The 9,227-nt window shown below is 41.9% G+C and overlaps 1 long non-coding RNA gene across 1 annotated transcript; it reads right to left on the bottom strand.

The window, feature by feature from the left end:
- Positions 1-1,125: 1,125 nt before the first annotated feature.
- On the bottom strand, positions 1,126-8,885 carry LOC109306414. Its single transcript, XR_002099983.1, has 3 exons — positions 8,872-8,885; positions 6,673-6,675; positions 1,126-1,525 (listed from the first exon to the last, which is right to left on the bottom strand). It is a non-coding gene; the product is annotated as an uncharacterized LOC109306414 (long non-coding RNA).
- Between the last annotated feature and the right edge of the window lie 342 nt (positions 8,886-9,227).

Here is a 9,227-nt window from a genome sequence, read left to right as displayed (position 1 = left end):
TGCCCCACCATGCTAAGGGTTCACACCCTGCATGCTGGGGCAGCAGGAACACCATAGAGACACTCTGGCCAGAAACCAGTGTGTCTTTCTGGAGGTCCAGCTCGCGGGTTACCTAAGGCCCTGCTTCTCCCTCCTCCCCCGCCCCCCCCCCATGTTTTATTTTGATATCTGGATATCCAGTTATCAAATATGAGCCTACACTGCAAATATTCAGCACAGGAAACACTCAAACTCCTTTGAGATGCCTCAAGAGGCATGTGTGTGCTCATCTGGACATGCACAATGCGTTCAAAGACAAATAATTCTTAAACTAAGAGAAGTTCAATTTTAATTTATGACTTCTAACTTTTGGTCTAGTAAGAGTTTCTGAAAACTTCAAATGGTATTCCTCCTGTTAGTCATTTGTATGATTGAGGTTATAGAAAAAATATTGCTCTGTGACTAGGGTTGTGTCCATGACCTCCTTCTGTTGGCTACAAATGTCCAGCTCAGGATCCTTGGTTTATTAGGTGGATTGAAACACTGTAATGAAGTCAAATCATAAACCTTGGGGCTGGTCCCCTTACACACACACACACACACACACGCACACACACACACACACACACACAGTAGTTAGCTACAAATGTTTGTGGGGGGGAGGGGCACCAGAGTCGGGTATACCTATCCCACAAATGCTGGGGTCTGCCGTTGATGGCTGAGGCTTCTTCCAGCATGGTGTTATCCTTCAGAAGGGGGTCCTTGGCTGGATAGGTTGGGTGCTGGTCAAGTTGGAGATCAAGAGGGTGCCACTGAGAGTCACTTTTCACTGCTTTTTACCTGTCCTTGGCAGACTTTGGTGACTCCCCAGTTTTCAGGTTTGCCCAATCCAGGGGTCATTGACCCTCGTGGGATTTTCCCCTTGGTGGCTACTGGATGGCATCTGTCAGCCCCAGGGGTCGTCCACATGTACATGCAGGTTTGGGAGTCCGTTGATGAATTTTGATTAATTTACTGCTGTCATGAATAGGGCTCTGGGAGCAGTCAATCTGGAGATATTCGGCCCCAAAAGTTGGTCCCTGGAGTTTATTAACTCAGACCAGGGCTTCTAGGGAACTTTAGAGAATTCCAGATCGCTACATTGATTTCTTTCACTGGTTGATCTGTGGTTTCCATAGGTGTTAACTGCCACTTGTTACTGAAGCCTGCTACTGTGTTATGCATTCAATCACTGAGTCACTGGCTCTTTCATCCCCCTGATACAGGGAAGAGGCAGTTTGATTCCCGCCCTTGTTAACATTGTTACAGTGTATAACTTACTTCTAAAGCTAAAACACATTTAGTTAAAGGGTGAAGAGTATAAAATATAAGCTACAAGAGTAATGCATGGCACACAAATAGATAAAAATGCCAAAATACAAAACATACAAACTTTTAAACACAATCCCTTATCTTATAGTGAAAAAAAGAGGAAGGAAGAAACAGGATGAGAGAAGAAACATATCCAAAGAGGGGAAAGCAAATGCAGGCAAGAGGAAAAGGGGCCCTTTACATAAAAAGCCATGTTTTATTGATCAACACATACATATATTCTGTAAAACCCTGTTTCTTTCCCATGTTTCTTCCATTTTCCTACTCTACTTCCTTTTAAATATCCTTGCTTCTTGTAGTCCAATACAAAGTAATGAAAGCACTATTGATAAGGAATCCAATTTGCCTTTCCATCAACATTTTAAATACTTAAATTACAGCAAAGAAGTGTCTATCCAGGCAGATAATTTAGCAATATTTTTCAAAGATGGAATTCTATGTTGTATATAAAGCTGGAATAAATATTAACATTACCTCTTGGGGTGAAAGAAAATAAGAATGATTTGCTTCGATAACACAGTCTCTCAGATTATCTTGTCTATTGTCAGTCTAAAGAAAAGATTCAAATCAGCTTTACATTAAACCAAATGGGGAAAAAAATATTAAATCACAGTTACATTTATTGATGACTTACAAAGAAATTTGACTTAGAAATAGAAGCAGTAATTTTAAAGACGTGTTTTAGGTATATATAAAAATGAGGAAAATGACACTAATACTACTTCTTACAAACATCAGTGTGGTATTAGAGTGTTGTTTTCCTTACTTGCTTCACCAGCAATGCAAAGTTTGTTCACTTTTCTTGTTATTTTTACCTGTACATGTGAATCATAGAAAATTCACCGCTATTAGTCAATAGATGTTATTGTAACACTCTTCTAGATTGTGCAATGTGCATACTATAACATCCTTCAAGAATGCTGTATTTTTTTTTCATAGAATTCATTCTGCAAAAAGAGAAGACAAGTGGAGATATAGTAGGGACACTTGAGCTCTCTTTCTGATGTGTGTAATCTGCTTTAGTTTCTGTGTGATGTGTGCTTAGGAAATGGCCATAGGAAACAAACCACTTGGTTATGCTCTCAGGCTGATTTTTCAGGATGTGGATGGGATGTTTAGTAATAAGATGGTAGATATGATATAATCTAAAATGTTCATACTTCATTAAAATATATATTTTAAATGGTACTGTAAAAATTAAACATATTTTAGTAGTTGTAAGTGTTTGATCAATATACTAACAGGCTAATTAAAATCTGTGCCTCATTAAAATAAAACAGAATATTTGATTAAAATGTCAAAATTTAGGGAAAAATGGAGAGTTTTATTTGTGAGACATTTCTGAATAAACTATGGATGTGGTTTTTAAAAATAACTTTTAGAAGTAAAGTCATAGGGTGTGTCCAGATGAGCTCGCACATGCCCTTACGGCACCTCAAACCAGTTTGAGATTCTGCAAGAGACACATTGAGAATGAAACATTTTCCCCTGTGCTACATATATGCAGTGTGGGCATCTGGCCAGAGCATCTCTATGGTGCCTCATGCTTTCCTATCATGCTGCCTTGCTCGTGGGGCAAGCAGGAGTGGCACAAGGCTGTGATCTAGTAAGTAGGGACTGGGGGTGGGGGGAATTGTGGCGGGGTTTCTTGTGTGGGGTTTGTGTCAGGGTGGTGGGGCTGGTCGGGGGGCATGGGTCCCCTGCAGGTCTCACAGCCCCACACCAGAAGATCCCATCTACCCCTGTAGGGCCCACAACTCACCCCTGCAGCAGTGGAGGCCGTGGGACTCTCAGGGCCTACTGTGGTTAGAGCCACAGTAGCATGTGGCATGGCATGTCGCAGGACTAGCCCGGCTCAGCGTGGCACCATGTGTGGCCACGCTGCTTCTGGCACCACTGGGACTGCTTGTGCTGTCACCTGGGGACAATCACCACTTGCAGGGACCACATGTCATCCTGGGCTGGGTCCTGCCTCCATGGAACCAACCTGGCTCAACAATGCATGGGGCCCTTTGAGGCAGGACCCAGCTTGGCATGACTTCATCAGCCTCCTAGGTACAGAAACACATGGATTCAATATAGACATTGGATTTATGACACACTACAACCAGCTGGACATCTGACTCCCCAGGTACCTCTCTACTTTTACTTGTGCTGCTACATCCCTCTTTCTCCACCCCTACTCCAGCCTGTCCCTCATCCCCTGACACATCCATTTCTATTTTCACTGACTGGATTTCTTGCCTGCATTGCATGCCAGCCTCTGGCTTCTTTACTATTCTTTCCATCTAGGAACAGCAGACACAACAACTGCAGGTGCTTCCTCATCCTGACAAAGGGTTTTTCAACTCAAACACTTGCTAAGATATATTTCTCTAACTATTCAGTTGGTCTGCTAAAACATACCATATTACATTGACCCAAAGGAAAGGACCTTGTCTGCCAGTGCCATGTCCTTAGACCAACACCCCTACCACCTGACTGGAAGGATGCAGGGCCCTGGGCACAGCTAACCCCAGGGCTGGGGCTGGCAGGGAGAGTTCTCTGGCAGCTGCTTTAGAAGAAGCTCCTTCAGCAAAGTTAATAAAGGCTCTGTGACTGTTTGGCTGCCCAAGATGCTGCTGGTGCTACTGTGCTGCTTACTAAGTTATTTTATTACCTGTTGTCATTTAAAGTGGTGGATTGGGCTGAGGCTATAGCAGTGGACTGGGCTGAGGCTACAGCAGAGGAGGAGGCCTCACTGGGACACACTACCATGTCATGTAGAGGCCCCAGCACTAGTGAGTGTGTGTCTTAACACACACACAGTGTCACCCATGTCAAAAGTTTTGCTTGTCAGCAGCCTGAAGTGCAGTTTCCCAGAAACCCCTCCATCTATCTCCTTGAAAGCTGGCAGGCTTCATGGCCTCAGCAGAGCCTAGCATGCCTGCAGTTTTCACCCTGCTGCACCTTAACACACAGACAATGTCACCCATGTCACAAGTTTTACTTGTCATCAGTTTGAAATGTAGTTTCCCAGAAACCCCTACATCTACCTCCTTGAAACTTGGCAGGCTTTGTGGCCTTAGCAGGGGCTACCATGGCTGCAGCTTTCACCCCACTGTACCTTAAGACACACACACAACATGATTTTTGCTTTCAAGACTTTGAGGTGCAGTTTCCCAGAAACCCCTGAACTTATTTCCTCAACACTTGGCAGGCTTCATGGCCTCAGGAGGGGCTAACATCCCTGCAAGTTTAAGACAAGGAATGATGAATCACACTTCCTCATTATAACCTATCGGTGAAATGTTGAAGCAGTGCTGAAACAACAAAACAGTTTCGATGAAATGAAATGGAATAGTGGTTTTGAGACTAAATGAAACTCAAAACAAAACACTGTCCCATTAAAACATCAAAACTGAAGTTGAAATGGAATGGTGCTGTTTTGTACAACCCTAGTCTCTACATATATGTCAGTAACAAGAGGAGGATCAGAAAAAGTTTTCCCTTACTAAATGGGCGAGGAAACGTAGTGAAAAAGGATGCAAAAAATGCTGAAGTATTCAATCTGAAGTACCACAGTCTTCAACAGCAAGGTCAACTCCAAGACTACTTCACTGGGAAGCACAGTTTGGGGAGGAGCTGAGCAGCCCTCAGTGGTGAAAGAACAGGTTGGGGATTATTTAGAAAAGCTGGAGGTATACAAGTCCATAGTCAGGATGGGTGTTGAAAGACTTGGTTGATGTGATTGTAGAGCCACTAGCCATCATCTTTGAAAACTCAAGGCAATTGGGAGAAGTCCCAGATGATCATAAAAAGGCAAATATAGTACCTGTACTTAAGAAAGGGAAAAGGGAGTATCCAGGGAACTACAGACCAGTCAGCCTCACCTCAGCCCCTGGAAAAATCATGGAGCAGGTCCTCAAGGAAACCATTTCTAAGCACATGGAGGAGAAAAACATTCACTAAGGGCAAGTCATGCCTATCCAAACTGATTACCTTGTATGATGAAATGACTGCCTCTGTGGATGTGGTGAATCCAGTGGATATAATATACCTTGACTTTATCAAGGCTTTTGGTATGATCCCTCACAACATTCTCACAGCAAAGCTAAAGAAATATGTGTTTGATGAATGGGCTTTAAGGTGGACAGAAAACTGGCTAGATCATCAGGCTCAGAGGGTAGTACTCAATGGCTCTATGTGTAGCTGGCATCCAGCATCAAGTACACCACCCCAGAGGTCAGTCCTGGGGCTGGTTTTGTTCAATATCTTCATCAGCAGGGATCTTGGTTTTCTCTGATAAAAAAAAATCCCCTATTTTCAGATTTTAAAAAGTAACCCAAAATCCATATTTTCCTATATAGTGCTGTTTCATTTTAATCATGGAAAAATGTGGATTTTGGATTACTGTTTTTAATTTTAAAAATTGGGATTTTTTTAATCAGAGAAAACCAGGACCCCTGTTCATGAGTGACCTGGAAGATGGATAGAATATACCTCATCAAATTTTCAGATGACACCCATCTGGGTGGAGTAGTAGATACACTGGAGGGTAGGTACATGAGATGTTTAACTTCACATTAACATAGTTTACTGTGAAGTAAGAGAATGGAACTAGACTGTTCTCAGTGGTGTCAGATGAAAGAATAAGAAGGAATGGTCTCAAGTTGCAGCAAGGGAAGTTTAGGTCAGACATTAGCAGGCAAAAAACTTTTTCACTAGGAAGGTAATAAAACACTGGAACAGGTTACCCAGAGATGTAACATTGTGAACTCTTCATCCTTGTTGGTTTTTAAGACCCAGCTAGACAAAGCCTTGGCTGACATTATCTTGTTGGGAATGATCCTGCTCTGAGCAGGGGGTTGGACTAGATGACCTCCTATAGTACCTTCCAACCCTAATTTTCTATGATCCTATGATTCTATGAGCTGCAGGCTCACAGTCTTAAGCCCTAGCAACTGAGGGGGCTGTGAGCCACAGAATCCTGGGCTCCCTCTGCACCAGCAGTAAGGTGTGATGAGATCTGATGCACAATCCTACAATCATGCCTCCTGCCATGCGTGCCTCCTGTGGCATGTCAGGAGGAAGTGTGATTGTGTGGATCGTGCATGAGATCCCATCAAGCATTTATGTACATGCTGAATGTCTGGCAAGGACCTTACATTTGCAAAGACTACTTTTTTTCATCATTCATCCATATATTACCAAGAGTTGAGAAGGGTGAGGGAGTTTCTTGTTGCACTATTTCCGATATAATAATGATAATAAATTTAAAACAGCAAGGAAGTAATAAAATGGCTACTAAGCTAAGAATTCTAAGCAAATTGTCACAAGCACTTTCTTCTATTAGCTGAATGTCTATTGGTGGTCTGGGAAGAGCCTCTTGTGGATATTTTACACATTGAAGCTCCTTCATTAGGGGAAAAAATGAATGTGTTCCCAGACCCAGATCACTACCACCATTGGTATAAAATATTTTGAGCTGGGAAAGAAGTCTGATATGGGCATTCAAATTAATGCATTATACTTTTCATGTTTGCAAATCTAAGGCAAAAATTGCAGCTATGTTCTTAATGACTTTTTCTATAGGATACTGCAAAGCCTTTTCATTCTAAGTGCTGAGCTCCCACTGATCTCATGATTAAGAGCTGTGCATGCAAAATGAGTGAAGGATATGTAATTGATCACCCCAGTGTAAAATAGACATAAAAGTTTTGCCTTTTAGTTTTGACTGTGACAATTTTATGTATTTAAAAACACTTTTACTGTGTATGCAGACATGAATATAACTGATGAAAAAAATTCTCATAGAATTCAATACACATAATTTTGTTAATTTCTTTTACTTGATTTCATTCTTGCTGTATACACATCTTCTTTTTGGTATCAGATTTTGAGACTAAAAGTTCTTATTGAAACACCTGAAAAATAAACAGCTAAATGTTAATGGAAATATTAATGACTGGCCAGCTGTAAAAGCTGTCATTACTGGAATGGTATGTTTGTTCTTAGGAGCAGTACTGTCTACTGTATTGAGTGCAGGCATGACATCTCTGGAAGGTTTAACATTGCATTTGTGCGTTGTTTTGGTTTCTTTTCTGCTAAAAAATGTTCTTACAGAAAGAAATCTTACTACTTCTGTTTTTACATATGGAGAAACTGAGAATCTGGGTGCATCTACACTTGTGAGTTACTGAGTTGACTAATTAGCTCTGCAGTGAAGTGTCATCATCTACATGTGCTCCAGTATTAGTGTGCAATAAACTAATTAACTCTGCCATAAGTCGGTACTGCCAGGGACACTACTATCTCATGGTGGAGTAATTAACTGTGCCAAAATGCACATGTAGCTGGTGAATAGGCAGGGGCTAGACTCTTGCCTGCTGCCTAGTCACACAGCTCTGCATGGTTAGCACTCATGCCCCAGCCAGCCCATCTACCACCCAATGCCACCACCCAGAGCCCAGGGCAGAGCCCTGGTGCCTCCTTTCAGGCTAATTTGTCAGCTCAAATTGCTGCTGTCCTGGGTGCATGTGTAGATGCTGCACCTAGGGGCTGCTTATTTTGGTTCAAACTGTTCTGTAGTTTACTGCTTCACCTCAATTTCATGTGTAGATGCACCCCCTGGTGCCAAGCTGGTGGGGCTGTTCTGCTCCCCTCACCTCCAGTGTTGGCTCCTCTTCCTGCTTCTGCACCGGCTGTGCTGCTCTGAGTGGGTAGGGGGGAAGTTTCAGCTGGGCAGCTCCTGCCCCAGCATGTAGGGCTCCTGCCTCTTCTCTTTAAAAAGTCTTGGTCTGATTTTGACATGATGTCTGCTTCAGCCTTGAAACTAAATGTGCAGGTACCTTTTTATACATTTATGTTTTGAATTTCCTTTTCTATATGACTTTATAGCACATGCACTAAGAGAAGCATCCAAGCTACAGTGTGGTGAAGTTGGAGTTTGAGTTTTCAGTATGTCAGAAAGAAGGAAAGCTGAAAAGTCCTTTGCAGTGAAGTGGACTGAAGATGGGTATTTTTTTCACCAAGAATATTTCATCCATTGGTAATTTCAGTTTGAACAAGACACAGTCACTTTCAATTTCAGAGATAATTATTCTATGAATGTTAGGAAGTAAGACAAAAATCAAAAGTCCTGATGAAAGGACACGTAACTCGGCTGGTACGTGAAGGATTCCTTGGAGCCTGGAGAAGTTTTGGACTGATTACAAAGCCAGCTCCCCATAGTTGGTGCACTTTGAAGGTGTCTCCTTCTATGGGATGATTGGCCCGTGGATATGTGTCACTAGTTGCACTGCCCCCAACTCCATTTCTCTCTCACTACATTACAAGTGAAAGGACACAAAATCTCTCTTCAAACCATCCTCAAGCTAGAATGGCATCTCATAACAATTTCTTGGTATGCATTTAGTTTGTGTTACCTGTGCAGGGCCCTAGGATCTGAGTGTAAGGCCTCTGCTATATATGATATATAGTAAGCAATTAACTAATTAATTGTGTAATAATTTTAGACCTGGCTACATATGTAAAGTAAACCTGCCACACCTGCAACATAATTATCACACAATTAATTAGTTAACTGTGCAGTAAATTAAAATTGCCACACACACCAAGTAATTATCATGCCATAAAAATGTTTATCCAGCTTTAAAAAGAGCCAAATATCTGGAAAGGTAGTGCCTGAAAATGTGCAACAACTTTATAACTGGTTTCTATCCAACTTTAATTTGAATGTGTGACAGGACACTAAGCTCTTTAGCATCTTGGAAGGCAAGATATTTTGCCATGAAAACTGCATACATACTCTCATAGGATCTAAGGGATCAAAGATTTGCAAAGGAAAGTTTTGCAAAGGTTTCAAAGGTAAAATATTGAGTCCGTGAAAAACTTAA

Source organism: Crocodylus porosus, unplaced genomic scaffold (genome assembly GCF_001723895.1).
Source record: "Crocodylus porosus isolate Cpor-Errol unplaced genomic scaffold, CroPor_comp1, whole genome shotgun sequence".
NCBI classification, from domain to species: domain Eukaryota; kingdom Metazoa; phylum Chordata; order Crocodylia; family Crocodylidae; genus Crocodylus; species Crocodylus porosus.
This window is presented reverse-complemented; position numbering and strand designations above follow the sequence as displayed.